Here is a 24,544-nt window from a genome sequence, read left to right as displayed (position 1 = left end):
AGGATTGCTGTGATGATGGAGTATGTAAAAGCTTGCATTCTTCATGCTGTGGCCATGCTGCATTAACTGAAGAGTAAAAGCTAACATCACTCTGTGTTACCAGAACTACAGCACTGTTCTCTCACTAGAGACGGTTACCATGTCTCAGGCGAAGGGAAAGGTTGAGGGGGAGAATGCTTCATAGCAAATTCAGCAAGTGTGGAAATTGAACCAATATTGTAGCATCATTCATAAGACAAGTTGTCTTATGAGGATAGGCTGAACGGGCTGGGATTGTTTCACTAGAGTTTACAAGAGTGAGGGTTGATTTGGTTGAAGTGTATATGGTCTTGATTGGTCTTGACAAGATTGATGTGGGATGGATGCTTTGTCTTGGTAGTGAGCTCACAACTTTGTGATATTGTTCAGCTGTCCATCAAATTGAGCTAAGCCAACCCAACCCAACCTAACTTACTAAAAACAATAGAAATCATTAACAAGCCATGAATGTCACTAAAGGTAGACAATTTTAGCATATTTATTTTTATTCAACATACATCTGCTGCACATTAATAACCAAGAAAATAAGACACTTGTAAAACCAAACAATATTTGTGAACTCTTTCTTTCTTATCATTATACAGTAAATGCACAAAAGGTTATGTTTTGGAGGAGGCGGTGTTGGACTGGGGGGGACAAAGTTAAAAATCGCACAACAGGTTATAGTCCAAAAGGTTTATTTGGAAGCGCTAGCTTTCTAAGCACTGCTTCTTCATCAGGTGGTTGTCAATGAAGAAGCAGCACTTCGAAAGCTAGTACTTCCAAATAAACCTGGTAAAAACAATGACTGCACATGCTGGTAACTAGATTCTGGAGGAGTGGTGCTGGAAGAGCACAGCAGTTCAGGCAGCATCCAACGAGCAGCGAAATTGACATTTCGGGCAAAAGCCCTTCATCAGGAAACCTTCCAAATAAACCTGTTGGACTATAACATGGCATTGTGTAATTATAACTTTGTCCACCCCAGTATTTATACATGCGCTTTGGAAGTATAAGGATGGTGATCCCAAGTGTAACAGGAGCAACAATTACTCTTGGTTTACTTACGGACAATAAAATGAAATTTGCCATGTCTGGATCCTGAACTGGCCACATATAGCAAGCAGTCGACGTACTAGATGAATCTGCTCTATGCTATAACACCGATGGTCAGAGGCAGCCTACAAACATTTAAAAACAGAATACTCTCTTTAGAATATCTGTCGTTAATGATAAAAGCCTTCTATGAAAATACATATGACAGTGAAACTCTTCCCCCTTAATGTATAGAATTTAAGCGTTCCTTCTCCCTTGGTGGACTGATATTATGGCATTCCATTTAGTTAATGTATGAGGGTGTCTGCACAGAGGATTATGGTATTATCACTCATGTTTACTTAACAGTAATCAATAATTGATTAACTAATACAAATACAGTTGCAATCCCATAAATCATACATATTTTGTTATAAAATGCAATTAGAGCATCTGAAATCTATTAGGGAGTGCACAAGCTTGCCAACTTGATTACACTGCAGAAACTGCAATTGATGCGTCATATTATCATCATCCCGGGTAGTGAGATATGATTAGTACAACATAATTCCTGAAAACTCACACATGGTCCAATTATTTCATGCAGCAATCAAGGTAATGTTCCTAAAACAGAATTCTTGCCTTGAAGAATATTAGTTCCTTAGTTAACGTCACATTGCCGTGACTCATACAAACACACTAACATTTCTATCATTTACGCCAACACAAGTGCAGTTTTATTTAAAAAATATTTCACCAGTGACAATCAGCTCCTCCTGGGAGCTTATTAAAAACTACAGCAAATGTGTTCCTTTTTGTTCCAGTCATCGGTCAACGTGACAAATATACTTGATGGATTTTGTTCATAACTACAAGAATGTGGAGGAGTTGAGAAAGACTCATGTCCCTTTGGGAATTCAAAAATCTCAGGATAACTGTACATCAGGTAAGGAACATCTGCTTTATCTTGTACCTCATGATAAAGGCATAAAAATGTTCAGTTCCTGAAGGCTTAGTTACAATGGAGTTGTGTCCAAACTTGTAAACACCTAGTCGTGAGTTACACAATGAGGAGCTTACAATTCTCATTTTGTAGGGGTGAAACTTAAATGGTTTGTTGATCTCACCAATACTCTTGGACAAGTAACAATTTCTTCTAATTAAGGTGAAAATGATCACCTCAGTCACCCATCAGGAATTCCATTTCCTTATCATGGGTTCTAACTTACTTCCTTTCTGTTGTCATCTCAGGGTGAAGCAGGTTGACGCGAGCTTGGCATCTTCTTTGACCTGCAAACAGAGCTCTGACCCTATGTTCTCTCCAATTATAGAAACATAGAAAATAGGAGCGTAGCTGTTTAACCAACCCGGTATCCTTCTCCTGCTTTCTCCCCATACCCTTTGATTCCTTTAGACCAAAGAACTATGTTTAACTCTTTTTTGAAAACATTCAATGTTTCAGCCTCAACCACCTTCTGTGGCAGAGAATTCTGCAAGCTCACCATTCTACATCAGTTCTGCCATCCCAGGAATCACTATTATAAATAAAAACTAAAAGAACTGCAGATGCTGTAAATCAGAAACAAAAACAGAACTTGCTGGAAAAACTCAGCAGGTCTGGTAGCACCTGTGAAGGGAAATCAAATTTCAGGTTTCAGGTCTGGTGACCTTTCCTCAGAGCTGCTGAGCTTTTCCTGCAAATTCTGTTTCTGTGTATCACTATGGTAAACCCTTTATTGTATTCCCTCCATAGCTAGGATATCCTGCTAGCCCAATGGCTGCCTACTTCCACCTCCATAACATCACTACCTGCTGCTGAAATCTTCATCCCTGTCTTTGTTATCACCAGACTCCACTATTCTGATCTTTTCCTGTTCACCCTCCCATCCTCCAAACTCCACAAACTTGTGTTCATCTTAGATTCTGCTATCCATATCTTGGCTCAAGTCTCACATTCCAAAGAGTTTTTTGTACCTCTTCCCTTCTTTAATCTCATGATTTTTCACTCTAAATGCCATTTACTGTTCATCAGTCCATTTTTCCAATCTATCCATTTTCCATATTCTTTCTAGCTTCCCCCCCCCCCCACACTAAATATACTGTCATCTGCAAAATTTGACAGCTTTGTTTCTGCCTCTGAATCATAAATTCTAAACAACAATATTTCTAACAATGACCCCGTTGACATGCAAATAGAGTCCCCCTTATCATTTCAGTCTTCAGATACATGGCCATGGATCTTCAGTTGCTGTGTTAGAGAAGGAAGTTAAGAAAGTCAAGTTGATAAGTAATTTTGAAATACATTTGGATGGATTATGAGTCTGTTTTGTACCTTCTCCATCCAGGTAACAGCATTATCTACAAACAAAATGAACTTGCATTTATCCAGCACCTTTCACAATTAAGAAAAGGCATAAGTGGTGCACCATACTGAGAAAAATTTACCATGTGGATTCACAGCTAACATTAAACTAACCTCACTTACATCTCCCCAACAAGAAAGGCAGCAGCGAGGTTAGTACAACAAAATGCTTAGATCTCCTGACCACACTTCCTACCTACTTACAAAATAAGTTCACATATCGAAATGTGAAATGATATATGTACAAATATTTTCATATAGTTTGACTAAAGCAACAAGAATCAACGTGAATACTTGAAAATTTAACAGGCTGGGTTATTTTCTTGTCTTGATCCAAACATATCCAAAACATTTATGGCCAATATTGCCAATATAGAATCATAGAGTTGTACAGCTCAGAAACAGATCTGTTGGTCCAGCTCGTCCATGCCAACCAGAAATTCTAAAGTAATCTAATCCCATTTTCCAGCATTTGGCCCATATCACCCTGAAGTCTTCCTATTGTATACCCATCCAGATGTCTTTTAAATATTGCAATTGTATCAGCCTCCATCACATCCTCTGGCAGCTCATTCCATACATGCACCACACTCTGCATGAAAATGTTACTCCATAGATCCCTTTTAAATCTTTCCCCTCTCACCTTAAAACTATGCCCTCTCATTTTGGACTCCCCTACCCTGGGAAAAAAGAAAAGAGCTATCTCTAAATTTGAAACTGTGTCCCTTAGGTCTGGACTCACTCACAGGAGGAATATTCTTTCGACATCACCTTGTCAAGACATTTCAGGATGTTATGAACTTAAATAACCCTCACTTTTCTAACCTCTACTGAAAATAATTTTTCTTCATAAGACCCTATACTTGTTCTAGGTATTAACCTAGTAAACTTAGTCTGCCCTGCTTTTAACACATTTACATCCTTCCTTAAATGAGATTAAAACTACATGCTGTATTTAGGATATGATCTTACCAATGACCTGTATAAATCGAGCATAATCTCCTTACTTTCAGGTTCAAGTCTTGCACTTTAGGTTCCTTTTATATCTATACCTTCTCACCTTAAACCAAACCATCTAGTTTTGGACTCCCCTACCCTCAGAAAAATGACCTTATCTATTCACCCTATCCATGTCCCTCATGATTTTATAAACTTCTATAAAATCACCCCTCAGATGAAGAATCACCTAGATTTGAAATGTTAGCTTGCTCTCTCTGCATGAATTATGCCTGACCCGTTGTGACCTCCAGCATTTTTTTTGTTTTCAGTGCAGATTTCAGCATCTGCAGTAATTTGCTCCTCTGGAGTTTGGAGACAGGGCAGCAGCAGGCATTGCAGGGATGCATTCCCAAGGCTAAGAATTTCATGCACAACATTTCTCTGGGCCTGTGCAGGAGTGGGGGTAGGTGGAAGATTAGATAGGCAATAGAAATGGAGGATAAAAACAGACAACGCAGAAATACTCAGCATGCAAATCTGGCAGCTCCTGGGAAGAGAAACAGAATTTCTCCATTGATATGGCAAGATCGGAAACCCAGCTCAAAAACAGACAGAACTGAGTATTAAACATTCAGGAAAGAAAAAATGAAAAGAGGAGCAACAGTAAAGATTAAGGAGAATATACAGTGCTGGGGAAAAAAAATGTTCTCAAAGGATCAAGGATAGAAATAAACTTAAGTCTATATGATTAAAACTAAGAAAAATAAAGGGCCAATTTTACTACTGAGTGTATTCTATAAGTGTCCAACTGGAAATTATAATGGGAGCATTTAATTATCCCAATATAGTCAGGTGTTTTAACAGTTTAAAGCTAAACAAGGGCAGTGGGGGTGAGTTTTATTTTAACAAACATTCAGTGGAGTTTTCTACAACAGTATGTTTCTATGTACATGGGAAGGAGCCACTGCTGCTGGATCTGTTTCTGGGGAATGAAATGGGTCAAATGAATCAAGTATCAGCTGCGGAATATTAAGGGAACAGTGATCATAACATCACAAAGTTTAAATCAGATATGGAAAAGGGCATCCCAGATAAATTGGAAGCATAAATTGTGAAGAAAATCTCTAACAGAACATGGACATTCTTCAAAGTTCAAGCACATCTGTGATATATTTTTACGACGGGGAAAGCTAGGACAAAAATACTCAGTATATGCTCACTAATTAGTCAGATCATCAACTTGAAATGTTAACTGTTTCTCTCCACCAAAGCTGCCTAATATATTGAATATTTCGAGCATTTGTTTTTATTTCTGGTGGAATTGGGGCTGTGCCCGAAGTAGACGTTGATTAAGCATCCAAACTTAAATTAGGATGAAGGAAGTGTAACTGGCCACTGACTCTGGTTTTCACTTGGTCTGTTCAATTGGAACCCAAGAGGAAGCCTGGAGATGGGACTTGCAACAAGATCTGTATCTGTGCATCTGCAAGATCGCTGATGACAGTCTGAGATAAGAGGAAGTTGACTATTTATTTCTGGAGCCACAGGATGATCTCCAGACCTTGAGACCTTCTTCACAACATTTGCTGGAAGCTCCCATTGGTATCATGCAGGTGTGTAGCAGATATCATTCAAGACATTCTTTTAGAAAAGCATGCAATCTATAACTATGGGGCTTTAGAAAGAAAGTCCATGAATATCAGAGCTTTATTGACTTGCTAGGTTTGAAATCAATGGGAATCTGGGCAAAAATGTGCCACAGGCTAGAATTATGCTTCAGACAAAGAAAAATTGATGTAGTTGTTAGGGACCAACAATCTCATCCTCAAGGTCTTACTGCAGCAGTTCCTCAGAGCAGTGTATGAGGACCAACTATTTTCAATGACCTTTTCTCCATCATAGGGTCAGAAGTGGAGATGCTCATGGTTGATTGTACAGTATTCAGTTCCATTCCTAACATCTCATTTTCGGAAGTAATCTGAGTCCATAAGCTCCTTTAATTTTTGGTTTAACTTCAATCTCAGAAAGGTACTCACACTATACCAGTATGGAAATCGACACTTTCTACACAAGCGCTTTTGTAGGCTCATATCTCACTGGAATATCGTACTGGAAATTGAGCCCCATTATTCCCAAAGTTGCCGCAGAAAGTTCCTAAGTATGCAAAGTTACTAATTTTACCTTTTAAATAGACCTAGGTTAACAGAAATTAGGGACCAGATTTCTGTAGATAACAAGAACAGCTTTTTATTACAACTAGAACCAACAAAAGGTTAACAACTATGAACTGTTGATATATAACTCTACAAGATAAAAATTCTAACTTTCCACTAAAATCATGCTACACACATATACAGGCAGACAGACAAACAAAAAATGGATGGATGGATGGAGAAACAAAACTGGGAACCACAGTTCAATAGCACCAATTCACAAGGTTTGTTGAGATGATCTTTTTTGCTTGCCAGGACTTCTTGTGTTTCAAGCATTTTTCTCCAGGATCTTGTCACTGTTTTGCAGAAGGCACAGGTTTTGGTTCACAAACTGCAAAGTCTGTTATTATTGATTAAAGGCCATATGCAATGACTTCTCAAATGAGGCTGGCAACAAATTGACAAGTTATGTTCACAAAGAACTGAGGTGAGAATGTCCAAATTCTTCTTGGCAGGTCTATTAAGCCAGAAGTGGACTAGACTGAAGCTATTCTCTCAAAAGTGAAAGCCCAGGGTGCTGCTCCTTCACGGTACAACCCAATTCTGAAAGGAATCTCTTCAGTTACAATGGTTTTGCCTATGCCTGCCAAGAACCATTTGTCAAGGAGCCACAACTGGCCCTCCAAATTCTAGAGTTTTGTTTTTGAAAATTGTGCAAAGAAGATGATTTATAGGTCACAACCCAAACAGGCTGAGCAATAATAATTACTGTCTCAGTGCTTAGTGACTGCAGAGTCTGAGCCAGTATAATGATTCTCACAGGAAGTGATGAATGTTGTTTACAAAAATCAAATAGTAGCCTTTTACTGGTGTTAAGTAAAGATTTTAAGAACATTACTGTGATGCTTCAGTTCAAAATGTGCACCCTCACAGAATGTTATCGGTTTTTAAATTTTAATTCAGCTTTAAACAGTTATGGTGTACTCATATTTTCAATAGAAAAATAATCCATAATGCCAAACATTCTGAGGAGCATAGGTTCAAATCTCCTCATGGCAGATGGTGAAATTTGAAGTGTTTTGCAAAATCTGGAATTAAAAGCTAGCCTAATTGTAACCACACAACCCTTGTCGTTTGTCATAAAATCCCATGTGGTTCACTTACTTGGTCTTGTCTACATGTGACTCCAGATCCACAACACTGTGGTTGACTCTTAACTGTCTTCTGAAATGGCCTAACAAACCGTTCTGTTCCAAGGTTACAAAGGATGGCCCAGTCAGCAACATCCACATCCCATGAACGAATAAAAAGAAACAGAAACTCCACAGACAACTGCATTTGAGAGATTCTATTAGAGCTAAGAGAGGGCATGAAAAATCTTTGGCAGATAGGATCAAGGATAACCCCAAGGCATTTTATGCGTATGTGAGAAACATGAGAATGACGAGAACGAGGGTAGGTCCGATCAAAGACAGTAGTGGGAGACTGTGTATTGAGTCGGAAGAGATAGGAGAGGTCTTGAATGAGTACTTGTCTTCAGTATTTACAAATGAGAGGGACCGTATTGTTGAAGAGGAGAATGTGAAATGGACTGGTAAGCTAGAAGAGATACTTGTTAGGAAGGAAGATGTGTTGGGCATTTTGAACAACTTGAGGATAGACAAGTCCCCCGGGCCTGACGGGATATATCCTAGGATTATGTGGGAAGCAAGAGAGGAAATTGCAGAGCCGTTGGCAATGATCTTTTCGTCTTCACTGTCAACGCGGGTGGTACCAGGGGACTGGTGAGTGGCGAATGTTGTGCCCCTGTTCAAAAAAGGGAATAGGGATAACCCCAGGAATTACAGGCCAGTTAGTCTTACTTCGGTGGTAGGCAAAGTAATGGAAAGGGTACTGAGGGATAGGATTTATGAGTATCTGGAAAGCCACAGCTTGATTAGGGACAGCCAGCACAGATTTGTGAAGGCTAGGTCTTGCCTTACAAGTCTTATTGAATTCTTTGAGGAGGTAACTAAGCATGTGGATGAGGGTAGAGCACTGGATGTAGTGTACATGGATTTTAGTAAGGCATTTGATAAGGTTCCCCATGGTAGGCTTATGCGGAAAGTCAGGAGGCATGGGATAGAGGGAAATTTGGCCAGTTGGATAGAAAACTGGCTAACCGGTCGAAGTCAGAGAGTGGTGGTAGATGGTAAATATTCAGCCTGGAGCCCAGTTACAAGTGGAGTTCCGCAGGGATCAGTTCTGGGTCCTCTGCTGTTTGTAATTTTTATTAATGACTTGGAAGAAGGAGTCGAAGGGTGGGTCAGTAAATTTGCAGATGATACGAAGATTGGTGGAGTTGTGGATAGTGAGGAGGGCTGTTGTCGGCTGCAAAGAGACTTAGATATGATGCAGAGCTGGGCTGAGGAGTGGCAGATGGAGTTCAACCCTGCTAAGTGCGAGGTTGTCCACTTTGGAAGGACAAATAAGAATGCGGAATACAGGGTTAACGGTAGGGTTCTTAGTAAGGTGGAGGAGCAGAGGGATCTTGGGGTCTATGTTCATAGCTCTTTGAAAGTTGCCACTCAGGTGGATAGAGCTTGTAAGAAGGCCTATGGTGTATTAGCGTTCATTAGCAGAGGGATTGAATTCAAGAGTCGTGAAGTGATGTTGCAGCTATACAGGACCTTGGTTAGGCCACATTTGGAGTACTGTGTGCAGTTCTGGTCGCCTCACTTTAGGAAAGATGTGGAAGCTTTGGAGAGGGTGCAGAGAAGATTTACCAGGATGTTGCCTGTAATGGAGAATAAGTCGTACAAGGATAGGTTGAGAGTGCTAGGCCTTTTCTCATTGGAATGTCGAAGGATGAGGGGTGACTTGATAGAGGTTTATAAGATGATCAGAGGAATAGATAGAGTACACAGTCAGAAACTTTTTCCCCGGGTACAACACAGTGTTACAAGGGGACATAAATTTAAGGTGAAGGGTGGAAGGTATAGGGGGAATGTCAGGGGTAGGTTCTTTACCCAGAGAGTGGTGGGGGCCTGGAATGCGCTGCCTGTGGGAGTGGCAGAGTCAGAATCATTGGCGACTTTTAAGCGGCAATTGGATAGGTACATGGATGGGTGCTTAAGCTAGGACAAATGTTCGGCACAACATCGTGGGCCGAAGGGCCTGTTCTGTGCTGTATTGTTCTATGTTCTATGTTCTATTCTGTTTCTTGCTCAGTGTATATGAATTAAGAAACTATGTGTACATCTGCAACAATGTAAAGTTTCCATTCCCTGTTCCTTAAAATTGGGACCAATGAACCAGCAACAGTAGGAACAAGCCAGCAATGGAAGAAAAAACATAAAAGGGCCTGTGGGGGTTACTTGTTGGTGGTGAGGCATAAAATGTTGGGATTTGAAACAAATAGCCGTAGAGTCATAGAGATGGACAGCACGGAAACAGACCCTTTGGTCCAACTTATCCATGCTGACCAGATATCCCAACCTAATCTAGTCCCATTTGCCAGCATTTGGCCCACATCCCTCTAAACCCTTCCTATTCATATACCCATCCAGATGCCTTTTAAATGTTGCAATTGTACCAGCCTCCACCACTTCCTCTGGCAGGTCATTCCATACACGCACTATCCTCTGCGTGAAAAGGTTGCCCCTTAGGTCCCTTTTATATCTTTCCCCTCTCATCCTAAAACCTATGCCCGCTAGTTCTGGAAACCCCCACCCCCATTTATGTCTATTTATCCTATCCATGCCTGTCATGATTTTATAAACCTCTATGAGAATATGAAACAGGTTTGGTTTCAAATCAAATTGCTTAGGAGGCGGTTTAAATCTGATACCCATGGCTTGGAATCAACAAACTGAGCAAAGAACTTTCTAAGTAACAGTGCATTCCTGCATCAAGTGATCTTGCCAAAGGAGGACAGTCAATTAGGAAAACATGAGGAAGTATTGTGAGCAACATACTACCATCACTGGGGCTTATCTGATAAAGGACTTTTGCCCGAAATGTCAATTTTCCTGCTCCTCGGATGCTGCTGGACCTGCTGTGCTTTTCCAGCACCACACTAATCTTGACTCTAATCTTCAGCATCTGCAGTACCCACCTCCATCTAACCATCTCAACTATAAGAGCAGGTCAAAAGGCCAGGACCGATAGTGGGAGCATGGGGATTCCAACCGGGGTTAACAGATGCCACTTTTAAACTCTGGAGAGCCAGGGGTATCTCATGTCTTGGGGATTTATTTAAAGATGGGGTCCTGATGTCTTTCGGACAGCTGCGTCAGAAATTCGGATTACCCAATGGAGACCTCTTTCGATACTTCCAAATTCGAGATTTTATACAGAAGAAGACTACGTTATTAGATAGTCTTTATAAATCCGATAGAGAATGTAGTGTCCTACGACCAGTGGGGGTATCTTCCGTCAGTAATATTTATCATTTGCTACATGATGAAGTATCGGGAGATATGGATAATCTGCTTAAAACATGGGATCAGGATCTGGGACTAGAAATCTCCACAGAAACGTGGAATGATATCTGGGAAAATGCTAGAAGAATTACTATTTGTAACAGAACCCAGGCTATCCAGCTGAAGATACTTCATAGGGCCCATATAGCACCGGTTCGATTGGCAAAATTTAAGGCAGGAGCATCTCCAATGTGTCCTAAATGCAAAATAGAGGTGGGCACTCTTGTACATTGCTTATGGACCTGTCATAAGATCCGTGGATATTGGACTAAAGTAGCAAGTACCCTGACAGAAATTTTAGGAACGGAAATAAAAGTGGACCCCGTATCTCTCCTCTTGGGCTTTTCGAACTTCCCCTCCCTGGACACGTACGGGAAGAGACTATTTTCTATTCTTTCTTTCTGTGCAAGGAAAAATATTCTGATGAACTGGGTGGCGGAGGGCCCCCCTGGACTTTCAAATTGGCACAGACTAATTATGGAATGTATTCCCCTTGACTTCCTTACAAATATGGTGCACCGAAAGACCGAATTATTTTATAAAATATGGCAGCCCTTTTTGAATTACATAAATACAGATATTTCGGCTATCCTAACAAGGGCTTTTATTTAATTGAGACTACGAACCTGGCTGGTCCGCGGCCCCTCGGGGGAGGAATCCCGCACGAATACGGGTTTTATCATATCTGATGTTAACACATCCCGAGCATGTAAGAGACTTAAATATACACCCTGGTTAGTTGTAGGTTAGATTAGTAGATAGTTGAGTTTTGTCTGTTTGTTTTTTTTTGTTGTTGTTTTTTTTTTGGGTTTTTTTTTTGTTGTTGTTTTGTTTTGTTTTGTTTTTTTTTTGTTGTCAAATCTTGGCTATTGTATATTTGAGCTAATTGTATATCAATGTTTATATCTGAGAGTTTTGTTTATTTTTGTAAACTTGTAAAAATGTTAAATTTCTAATAAAAATATCTATAAAAAAAAAGGCCAGGAATCCTGCATGGGGTAACTCACTCCTAACTTTCCAAATCCTGTCCACGATCCACAATGCACTAATCGGGAATGTGATGGAATACTCCCCATTTACCTGGATGTGTTCTGCTTGAAGAACACGCAAGAAACATGACATCATCTAAAACAAAGTAACTTGATTAATTGGCAATCCAATCCACAAACATTCACTCACTCAATGCTGACACTAAGTAGCATGCAGTGTGTACTTTTTGCAAGATGCACTGCAGGAATTCACCAAGACTCCTGTAAAAGCACCTTCCCATAACCACTAGAAGGACAAGGGCAGCAGATATATGGGAATATTATCGCCTGCAGTTTCCCCTCCAAGCCACCACCATCCTGACTTGGAAATATACCTCTCAGTGTCGTTGGGTCAAGATCCTGCAACTCCCTCCCAAACAACATTGTTGGTATGTTTATACCAATGGACTGTAATACTTCAAGATGGCAGCTCACCGCTACTTCCTCAAGGGCAAAAAGAGATGTGCAATAAAATGCTGGCATAACCGGCGACGCTTACATTGCCTTAACTGGCTGCCACGGCGAACATCATGCAGGCTGGCAGAACACAGACATCCTTAGGCTTGGAAAAAGTAAATTATCTGGCCCTGGGAATCTTGTAAGACCAGAGGATTTTGTCCATAATTGCAACATCCAAAATCTAAAATGCAGGAGGTGAAAAGGAAACCCATTTACACTGATTCCTGTTTTAGGCATATCTTGCTCTTCCTTTAATGTAATTGAATTTAGTGAGATTCACCACATGGACAACAAGAAGATAAAACATTAACTTCTCAACTGCAATGAGAAATAGGCAAAAATTGCCAACCTTGCCTAGAAAGCTGTTATCCCCCCCAAAAATTAAAAATTAAACAATTAAGAATAGAAAATGGTGCCTCTTTTCATTATTCACAGCATGAGGGTGTCACTGGCCCAGCATTTATTGCCCATTTCTAATTGCCCACAGGGCAGATAAGAATCAATCACATTGCTGTGGGTCTGGAGTTAAGTGGAGGCTAGACCAGATAAGGTTGGCAGTTTCCTTTCCTAAAGGACATTAGTGAACCAGATGAGTTTGTCCGAAAATTGGCAATGGATTCATGGTCATTGTTAGACTCTTAATTCCAGATTTTTTAAATTGAATTCAAATTCCACCATCTGTCATGGCAGAATTCAAACTCACAACATTATCTGGGTCTACAGGATTAATAGCCTAATGATAATACCAATAGGTCATTGCCTTTCCCTATTGATGCATTTAAATGAGGCGAGAGCCATACAGATATTTTTCTGTTAGTTTGAAAATAACGTGTACAGCAGATGATAAAAGACAGAAGATTCCTAAAAGTCACCATTCCATCATGGGAGGCACTGAATAATGTTTATACCAGCCTTTTTCTACATGGGAAAACAAAAACAAATGAAAGATTTTCTGGGGATAACTTGTCCTCCAACACCTAGTTTAGGTATCAGCCTATTTTTCAAGCTCAGGATTTAAGGGTTTGATGTCAGAGTCTTAGAAAAGGGCAAAGAAATCTAGAAGGATTTAAAAATGACATAAATGTATGTGTTTAATCATTATCGGTATAGTTCTTATTTTAGAAAGAAGCTTTGTTGGTTCAAACATCATTAATGTAACCAGGGTAACAAAAGTAAAGAATCCAATAGCACAATTATAAACATGATTTCTTTTCAGTTGAAAATAGGGGTTCTATTTATACCAAAGGAAGTGGCTTTTTAATGCAATCAACACTGATATTTCAATTATAAATCAAAAAATGAAACTTTAGAACTCATCCTTGAAGTACATCAATATAACAAAGCCTTGGAAATCTGAACCCTAACAAAGTCATGGCTCATTAAGGACATGCAGACAACTCTTGGGAATATTAAATGAGGCATTGCTAACTGTCTCAGCATGAACAAATTGAGATGCACTAGTGTGATAAAACAATCGCTTGGAGTCTGTGTATTTGGTCTATATTTGGTGTCAGATTTTGCTATCTCTGAGTCAGAAATTCATATGCTCGAGCCTATTGGCAATACTGCACTAGTTGGTGCTGTCTTCAAGTTGAGATGTTAAACCAAGGCCTCTACCTGCAAAATCTGTGTATTTAGACACTCACCTAGTACCTAGTTAAAAACATCAAAACTTCAGTGGCATATATTCACAATGTCACATTTGTAAATCCTACTAGGTTTCTTTGCCCTTTTCTAAGACATCAAACCCTTAAATCCTGAGCTTGAAAAATAGGCCCAATACCTAAATCAGGTGTTGGAGGACAAGTTAATTCCTCAACATTCAGTTTATTTCAAAGGTCAGTAATTTTGACCAGTGTGTGGCCCATACGAGACAGATGTTGCCATAATGGGCAAAAAGCAGGCAATTAGAACCAAGGATTGCTCTTCAAAAGAGTTGGTGCAGACTCAATAGGTAACATGGCCTGTTTTGTGCTGCACTAATCCGCAGTAAGTGTGGAAGTAGATATAAAAGTGAGTGGGCTTACTTTCTTGGCACAGGTTGGGTTTAGCCACACATGTACACCATACTCAGCTCATTATAAATTCAGGCAAAGATATAACATTATATTTTATGGGTAGGAGGTTCTGGGCCCCAATATCTGGGCTGCAGGTTTAAAAGTCTAGCTGACAGCTCTTCTCTCTTTGCAGTCCAGGAGCAAAACTCGACCTCTGCTCATCATCCCTACCCATTCCCTGGAGATGTTGAAGACCACATGAAAAGGTGGTGCCATACTTTAGCAATGCCTCTGTAGAGATTCTCCTGAAGTCCGCCAGGAGAGAAGGTAAATTCTTTTCCCTTTGGAAGGGAACAAGTAGTCATTTGGCTGATGATGGGCAGCATTGACAGAGGTGTTTACAAATGTCATCACCCGTTGGAGCTCAAAAGAATCTAGCTCCAGTGCCAAAACAGGATGAATGATCTGTTGTGCTCTGTCAAGATTAGAGTTGTGCTGGAAAAACACAGCAGGTCTGGCAGAATCTGAGGAGCAGGAAAATTGATGTTTCAGGCAAAAGCCCTTCATCAGGTGGTACCAGTGTCCCAATCAATGCTTCACGCTCCTATGCAACAATCAGGATGGAGAGGTATTACATTGAAAGCCAAGAGTGAGGTGAGAAAGGAGGGACTTGTGGGAGCTAATGCACATTTGCAATGAGAGTGAGAAGTAATGTTGAATGTTGGTCCAAAAGGATATGATTAAAGGGAATCTTTGAGAATATTAGAGGCAGAGGGAAAGGACACAGTTGGTGCCCTTTGTGTTTTTGAAAAAGCTGGACAATGAAAAATTGTATTCACGCTTGCTAAATTAGTCAGGCCATTAAAGTATTTTCTCTGCTCCCCTCCTTTTAAATGGTGCAACATTCTTGAAGCTCAGAAAGTCAGCAATCTCTATCAATGATTTGGTCATTACAGAGTAGCCAGCACAGACTCAGGAAAGAATTTCCTCCTGGGTCTGAGGTTTTGAGCAGTGGCTCTAGGAAGATGTCAGAGAGTCTAGCATTTTGACTTTGAATTACACTGAAGCAGTTTCAAAGGAATCCATTCTCCCTTGGTGAGGTGCATTGTCATTTCAGCCTGCTTGTGATGAACCCACCAGAAATTGGTGTGATTATAATAAATTAAAAGAATTTGGAGTCATGCATTTTGGTGTCAGGAGAAAATTTTGAATTAAGATTGAAACTCAGCAACAGAAAACTGACCTGCCATTAAAATCAGAGCCAATGATACACACTTCAGCCTTTGCTGTACCTCCAGCTGTGTCTTCTAACCAATGATCTGATGCTGAAATGTCAAAGCTGCCAGTGAAGAAGCAACTCATAACTGGAGAACATGTTGGAGCTGAAGCAAAGGGTTAATACTCGCAACAGCACTTTCCCTCAAAACCAAGTGGAAGTCAGTCCCTTCACACAAGTTGAAACCAGTGGAATTATTAAAGCTATTAGAGTCTGTTGGAAAGTCCCAGCAAATTATTACTGTCTGGCTCTCAAAAGTTAATATTTTCAACTGTTTTGAGCTTTAAATCTTTGGGGAATTTCCATTATAGACCACAACATAATAGTCTTGCATGCATTAGAGACTGCAATGAGACCAAAGACTTCACAAGCTCTTTCTATGTTCATAGCTGTTAAAATAATGTCATTTTGGCAACTTATACTAAAGTGGTTTATTTTCTGTCACATCATGCATTGGCAAAGTAAGACATAATCTGTTGCAGTAGACCTCACTTATCGAGCAACCAAAATGATAAATAATTTTAGCACTACCCTGCTTAATCCACTTATTATTGATCATTTTAAACCTTTCTTCTCCTCTGCAATTACTTCTATTTCCTTTCTCTCTCTCTCTTACAAAATAGATCTCCTTCTGCATCTTAGCCTCCTGTCTAACTTCAGATAGGAGAAAGTGAGGAACTGCAGATGCTGGAGATCAGAGCTGAAAAATGTGTTGCTGGAAAAGCGCAGCAGGTCAGGCAGCATCCAAGGAGCAGGGCTGAAGAAAGGCTTATGCCCGAAATGTCGATTCTCCTGCTCCTTGGATGCTGCCTGACCAGCTGCGCTTTTCCAGCAACACATTTTTCAGCTCCTGTCTAACTTCATGCTACAATCAAGATTGTGATCACGAGGAAGCCTGTGGGATCTATGAGTAGTGCTGTCCTTGAGATATTTATCCAGCTTTATGACACAACATTGACCAATCTTTATTAAATTTCTCAGTTAAGATCAGTCTAATTCGAAAAGTATTCTATCTTCCCACTTCTTGAGCATTTACATTAGTTTGCAGGTGATATAAGATGTCCTTTAAATTAGAATTTTGTTTAGGAATAACAAATTGTTTTTTAAAGACCATACACAAAACTATCAGTTGCAAAGCTGTAATCATTGCATACATGCTAAAAAAAACTCGCAAACCTTGAACAACAGATTCAGCAGTCCCCATCCCCATAACGTGAAGAATTCAACAGATTTGAATATAAAATGTGTGGGAAAATGAGGTGTTGCAAATCCTCTAACATCCCAGCACACACCATCATATTGAGAAAATGCAAGTCCCCTAATATTCTAACATAAAGCCACCATAAAATATAGTCAGATATCACATCCATAATGAGAAAAACCTGTTCCTGGCACCATCCTAATAATAGTTGATTCACACTCAGTACATCATGAATGACTGGTCATCAGACAGCTCCTGCCTTCTCAAGGAGATAAAGAGAGCAAAGTATTAGCTATTATCAGCAAAAGGAAAGATTAATATTTATGTAATACATTTCACAACATTAGCCAAAGTAGACATTTGAAGTCTTGCCATTACAGTAATGTAGGTGGGGATCAGATAACAAAACAAAAGCAAAATACTGGAAATCTGAAGCAAAAACAGAAATGCACTGTCACACATTCAAAATTGTTCATAAAAGAATATTCATGCTGGCATGTGTCACACCTCTTTTTGATATGGTTACTGAAATTTGAGCATGCTGAAAACCATTTAACGAAGTAAATTAGTCTCTTTAATCCTTAGTCTTTCACTGGATTGTATCTCAACTATGTTCAATTTTCACTGTTATCGTCATATCTACTTCCTCAGTCATATATGCCAACCTGGAAAATTAGCTGAACAACTAATTCAATACACAGAACATTTTTAGGGAAGAGAAGACATAACACCCTGAAAAACAAAGCATTTTATTTGTCCTTGTACAAGACACTGGTACGACTATAGTTAGAACCCTGTATCAAGGTTTTGTTTCCTCTCACAGTGGGAGATATTAAGAATTTGCAAACATTCTGAGGCAAGGCTGCAAAATTAACTTTCAGACTAAAAACAAGATCTTTGGTTCATGCATTAGAGAAGAGTAGATTTGGAGTGATTTGGTTGATGAAAATTCCAGGAAAACTGGCTTTGTATTGTGAAACAATGATATATCAAAATCAACATTTGCAACCATTTTGTTTGATTGTGATGAAGCTGACTAGAAATGTTATTTTGAGGAAAATCATCTGAATGCCATGAGGCAGATATTTTGAAATGCTTCTCAATAAGAATAGTCACTGGACTTGAAATGTTAACTTGAAATATTAACTCTGCTTTCTCTCCACAGATGCTGCCAGACCTGCTGACTTTCTCCAGCAATTTCTGTTTTTGTGACAGGACAGGCATCCAGGACTGCTGTACTGAACCAGGTTACCAAGATCCATACCCATAAAAGTGAACGAACGGAGTCTTCACTCCACCTGTTCAGTCCACCTGCTCTAACTAATTGACTACAGATGTCATCACAGCTGCTGAATCTTTATTTAAATGATTTAAATTTATCAACCTCTTCTCTTCGGAAAGAGAACCTTTAATAACTTTATTATTTCTTACTTATGTAACTTTCAATAATTATTTTCATAATTTTGACACCAAACTGTTACCTTGTGTGTTTTACACAATAATCCCAAGTAATAATTGCCTGAGGCATTAGCTTGCAGTCAAATCACTGCCTCATGCACATGTGCTGATATGTACACAAAAGGGGCACACAAAGTTGCTTTGTGCTTGAACCAGATATAATTACAATTTATATGCGACTAGGTCAGTCAACATCTATACGACATTCAAAACAACCAACACATTTCTGTCATTGAATCATAGTCAATCAGAAACCATCATCGTTAAAACACCTTTGACTGCAAAATTTTCTTAATAAATAATTTGTGAAAGAGTATACGTCTCACTTCTTATTCTGAAGTGCAGAAATATGTTATCGTAGCTAAGAATCTCTAGCATGGTAGGATTGGCATGAGCAAGATAAATTTTGCTGTTTTGCATACTGCTCTCACCATTGCAAACTCGTCCAAATTTTTCTAAGTTGCTAATTACAATATTTTTGAAAGAGCATGGAAACAAATTAGATCAGCACAGCTAAATGGTCAAGCTTTATTATATTTTAGCATTTCAAAATTACAATCTATCATTTTATCTTAAATATCATTCTTGCATTAATTTGAATTTTTATTTAATTTATGCATTTTCTTTTCCAGGAAAAAAAAATACATAATATTGCCTTGATTTGCCTTGAGATTGTACAGATTATTGGAAGGGAAGTTATATTTAGCAAACCTATTGGAGTTTTTTAAAATTTGATTTATTTATTCACTGCACTGGTTTTGAGTCTTATAGCCAGCAGCTGGATAAAGGATGAATCAGTAGATGTGGTTATTTTTGATAAGATCCCACACAAGAGGTTGGTAAACAAAATTCCAGCACATGGAAATGAAGAGGTGTAGGATACTGATATGGATTGATAATTGGTTAATGGACAGAAAACAGAGTAGGAATAAATAGGTCATTTTCAGATTGGCAAACTGTGACGAGTGGGATATCACAAGGATCACTATTTAGGCCCAACCTATTCACAATCTGTATCAATAATTTGGCTACAGAGATTAAATGAAACATTTTCAAGTTTGCAGTTGACGCAATGCTATGTCAAAGCAAATTGTGAAGAAGAAGCAAAAATGCTTCAAGAGGATTTGCAAAGGTCAAGGAAGTGGACAATTATTTGGCAGATGAAGAAATGTAAAGTAATCCACTTTGTTTGGGGAAAAGTAGAACTACAGAGTAAACCTTAATGATAACCAAATGTTAAGAGGTTAGAAAGTGTTAAACTTCAAAGAGACTTGGGTGTCCATGTTTATGAATCACAGAAAGGCAAAATGCAGATACAGCAAGCAATTAAAAAGACAAATACTGTACTGATTTTTAATACAGTCATATTCAGTATGGAGTAAAGATGTCAAGGCAATTACATAGAGCCTTGGAGGGACCCACACGTGAAGTATTGTATACAGTTTTGGTTTCCTTCTCTCTGGAAAATGTAATTAATCAAAGGTTAATCAAACTAATTCCTGAGATGGAGGAATTGTAGTGCAATTAAAGATTAGATAGGCCAAGTCTGTATTCACTGGATTTGAGAAGCATGAGAGGTAATTTCATTCAAATTTACAGAGCCCATGTAAAAAGGGTGTTTCTCCTGGCTTGATGGTCTGGAACCAGGCCACAGTCTCAGAATAAGGGGAAGACTATTTCGTACTGCAATGAGGAGGAAATACTTCAGTCAGAGGATGTTAAATCTTTGGAATTTCTACCTCAGAGGCTGTGGAGGCTCAGTTATTGATTACATTCATATTTTTGATAGATTTGAGCATATTAAAAACATTGAGGGATATAGGGATGTTGCAGGAAAATGTTGTTGGGTAGAAGGTCAACCATGATCTCATTTAATGGAAGATTGAACTCAAAGGCCTGAAGGGCTTAATCTTGCTCCTAATTTTAAGTTCTTGTATACTTATTGAGTTATATAAAACTTTTCAGAAGTTGCAACAGAACTTTGCAGACTGGTAAAATGTTAAACAGCTGAGCACATCCATAACCCCAGGCTGCTATATAGGTTTATGTTTACTTTTACTTACTCTATCCTCAATCTGAATCACTTCTATAACAATTCACCATAGTAAGCAATTAATAGGAATAGCAGTAATTTTATATCGTACTGATCCAGCCTTTTAACTTGCTTTATGAGCATCTTGTGAGCTGTAGAATGTTTATAGCTCTAGAATGTCACAGGAAGTATGTCATAAACACTTCATAAAAGAAGGAATAAAGAAGCTTTCCATCAAAATGTATTTAGAAAGACAAGGGTAGGATCTATCTACCGTTTGTGTTCCATTGTACTGTGATGAAGCCCCAACAAATTATAGCATCAATCTGTCCCGTCATTATCTTTGTCACACTGTAATTGCCTGGGCCTTCTGCATTACTCCACAGCCTCCTTGCTCAAACACTGTGAAATTCATAATGATAACTTCACCGCATTAAAAGTCAGTTGATGGAAATGAATCCTACATGAAAGTCATTTTAATCACCACTGTTACTTACATAATTAAACAAAAACCTTGGTGGACATTCTTAGTTTATTCTCTTGAAAATAGAATATAAACAAAACTTTAACTTTAAATAATCCACAGTATAGAATGCAGAGAAATGAATACACAAAGGGCACAGGTGCGGGATTAAGAGGGTGATGGGGTGTAGAGGGAGTGGGAAGGGGATGTTTGGGTTTCTCAGCAATATGTTCCTGCTAGCTTGCGCCCCTTCTCCAAGAATATAATGTGTCGTAATTTAGACAGGGCAACCACAGTCCAGTCTACGGGGATAGAGGGCTTAATTTCAATGCTAGGTCATAGCGCCATATTCAGTAAATTTATCCAACCTCAGAATCCCAAAAGCAAAATCCAACCCCCCAGGCTCTGAAACCTAAAAACATGTTTTTGACCACTTGAAAGCAGAGATTGTCACTTGCCATGTCTTTTTAAAACCAAAACGTAAGGAATCATAATAACATGCCTTTGTTTGCAACAGTTCGTTTTGTTTTACACAATATTTAAATATTCGCACAAAAATGTAATTTTAATATCTGTTGATTTAAGTTTGACTACTTTATATGTGTCATTTACAGGTTTGAGCTCAATATACTATTTGTCAGCCTTCTCAGCTCTGTCTGTGGAAATCCTTCAATTAATCTGAAACTACTACCCAGCTCCGAACACACATTAACTCCTTTTGGTTTATTGTTGTCATTGTCAACAAGCTTCAACAATTCTCTGTTTCCAATCTATTAAACTGAAAATCCTTGCTTGAATTTATAAAGGCCACCCTACCTCTGCAGCCTCCTTCAGTCTCCAGCCCTTAGTGGTCTCCCAACTGTGGCCTTCTTTGTCCATTTGTTTTATAGCTGTTGATTTTTATGGTCATTCTTATAAACTTTTTCCAGCATGGCTTCCCTGTCGAGAAAAGCAGACCAGAGAGAACACAGTTTCTATTCTATATAAGGAAAATGGAAACCACTCAGACTTACTAAGATAATAGGCATATTTGAGTGACACACAACAAAATGTGTTTTCTGTAACCAGAATGATTTATTCTAGCTGGCTAACAACAAGGGGTTTTCTTTCTTTCAGCATGAGAGCACACATTCTGCAACTCATGCAATGTGTTCCTCCAAAGCTGTGGGGAACTTAATTGTAGTACATGTATCTTTCAATCCCCTAGTGTTGCCAGCATCTGATATTGTCATGGTTGCCCACCTGAGCCATCTGTATAACCTGGATTGATTCACATCCACCAACCATTCTCACTGGTATTAGCCTTAGCTACTGACACCAAGCGGGGAAGGATGCCACAGTAAGTCTTCAGCAAAAGATAGTTTCAATCTTGATAAATATTAAATGTTTTTTGTGTAGTTAGCTACATGACATCTAAGGTACACAATTATCTCTTGTGAGACATCATGCTTGATTTAAGAGTAAGTACAAATTATTTCTACTAAAACAGCCCAACAGATACACTGGACACTGATCCAATATTTGTTAGCTCCTCCCAGGGATAGTCCTTTGCATCCCAATGGCAGGGCTAAACGGATTGTGTCAGTTAACCCTTTCAGTTACTTATTCAACAATAGTCATTTGAGCAGACTGATGATGCCTCTGTAGAGGTTAATGAGATTGTAAGAGTTAGAATTTCTATGCTAATAGTAACATTAAAAGAGAAGAATTCTCCAGATGAACCTTGAACACCATAATGGCCAAGAACAGTTCAGAAAGATCTTGGGAACCATAACGAATGAATTTGTTAGGTGACAAAGGAGGAAGATAGAATAAACAGATAAGAGTTGAAGCAAGCAGTACCAGGGACTGCCAGGCTAGGGCAAAAAAGGAATTGGGTGAATTAAGATATGTAATGAAGTCTACATACCTAGACTAGAGACATCTGTTTATTGTATGATCATAAGGTTGCAATTTGAATAATGGAGTGTAATTAAAGGTGTATATAAGTGATGAATTTCTTGTATTCAGCAGAGGTCATTCTTTGGACAAGATTATTGTCTCCCTGTTTTCATAATAAATGATTGTAGACCTGTATTCAGATTCCTGTGGTCAATCCTTTGAAATTATCACAACACTCAGTTTGAAATTGCAACTGAATGACCAAATCTCTGCCACTGCACTCCCATTGGACTGCATTGAGCTGCTGATCTAGATTTTGTGTTCAAATTTCTTGAGTCAGACTTGAACATACAACCTTCTGATCATGAGCAGCGTAACCAGGACTACCGACAAAACATAAACTACTCACAAAGTTCATCTCTATAACAATCTGATATATCCAGCTTCTGTGTTCTTATTTTCATTTGTAACTCCCTCATTGAGACAGAAACCATTTTACACCTATCAGTAACACACCCCTAAGATATTTTTCTAGACGTCTTGCCACAATAAATAATAAATATTGCATTGTTTCTGAGTTTTTCTCCATTCGGTAGACCATGCCTTATCAAACACACCCTCAGTAACATAAATTTTAATAACCTCCAATTATCTGATTATAAAATGGATAATACTGTACTTTTGTTTGATGTCTCTTGAAATGCTGTGAAATTATTTAGAAGGCATCCATATTTCCTTTCTGTAATATGAGTTATCATCATAGGTAAACAGCCCCCACCTTATGAATAACAGCTTTGGTAACATGCTCAGTAGTTAAACCTTAGTCATCACTGTCAGCTTTTCCTGGTCACTCCCCTGCAACGTGGCTGCTCCTGAAAGACTCACAATCCACAATCAGCTAATTGTCCCAGGATGATTAGTCATTTTTGCTGCACGGAACCACACTTTGAATCACCAAGAAAATAGCAACTCTAGCAACACCACACCTTGGTGTCTATCCAAAATCTGAACTTACTCTGCACCAATGAGTTTCCTGCCTTGTGTTTTTCCGTTTACAGACTCTTTCATATACACTAGGTTATCTCAGTAAATCTGAACATTGCATGGTCACTAAAGGCAACCGTGAATGTCATAGAAAGTTAATGATGACCTTCTAGATTCCAGTCAGTTATAGCTGCCCGGGCCTTCATGGAAATCTCAGGTCTTGCATTCGCTAATCTGCAAAGCATCTAGGATCTTTACTGTGTCAGTCAGAAGCTGAAGAGGAGTATTTTGGCTTCACTTGAACATTGTTTGTATTTTTCTCATTCCATTCTCTCCCTCCCACCAATGATACTACCAGCCAGGCTATATGGTTTCCTTGCAGGTTGGTAATTCAAAAACTTACTTTCAGGCAAAGACGTAAAGATCCCAAATTTATCTTCAGTTCCTGATAAGATGGCCAGTCCCAGTCTCTGTGATTTCGGTGGTTGGGATAGGAATAGCAGTTGTTCTGGCCTCAGTGGTCAAATAATCTACTAGTATTCATTGTCAATATTCATATGTAGAGAATTGCCATTCAGGAGTTCACAATCTCTGTTGCCTGTCAAACTATACCATAGTATAATTCCCATTTTTGCAGAAGGGTGGCAACCATTGGTTCTGGGAATACTACAAATGATTGGAAAAGTATATTTTTCAACAAATACTTTTTAATTTCACTTGTAATTTTTGTCACAACTTCAAAAAATGTTGAATATTTTACTAGAGCTTTTCATATCACCATTTCATAAGGATCCT

General features: G+C 38.9%; 1 protein-coding gene and 1 long non-coding RNA gene across 2 annotated transcripts in view; one reads left to right on the top strand and one right to left on the bottom strand.

Annotated features, from left to right (window-relative positions):
• LOC122554277 (uncharacterized) overlaps window positions 1–24,544 on the bottom strand; it is a 260,968-nt gene that overhangs the window by 187,129 nt on the left and 49,295 nt on the right. The window lies entirely within an intron of this gene.
• On the top strand, window positions 1,807–22,952 carry LOC122554278 (uncharacterized). Its single transcript, XR_006312956.2, has 3 exons — window positions 1,807–1,999; window positions 14,648–14,781; window positions 18,097–22,952. It is a non-coding gene; the product is annotated as an uncharacterized LOC122554278 (long non-coding RNA).

This window comes from Chiloscyllium plagiosum, unplaced genomic scaffold (assembly GCF_037043375.1).
Source record: "Chiloscyllium plagiosum isolate Xiang-an unplaced genomic scaffold, Cpla_swu_hap1 HiC_scaffold_9, whole genome shotgun sequence".
Taxonomy (NCBI): domain Eukaryota; kingdom Metazoa; phylum Chordata; class Chondrichthyes; order Orectolobiformes; family Hemiscylliidae; genus Chiloscyllium; species Chiloscyllium plagiosum.
Note: the sequence above shows the minus strand (reverse complement) of the source record. Positions and strands in the feature narration are given on the sequence as shown.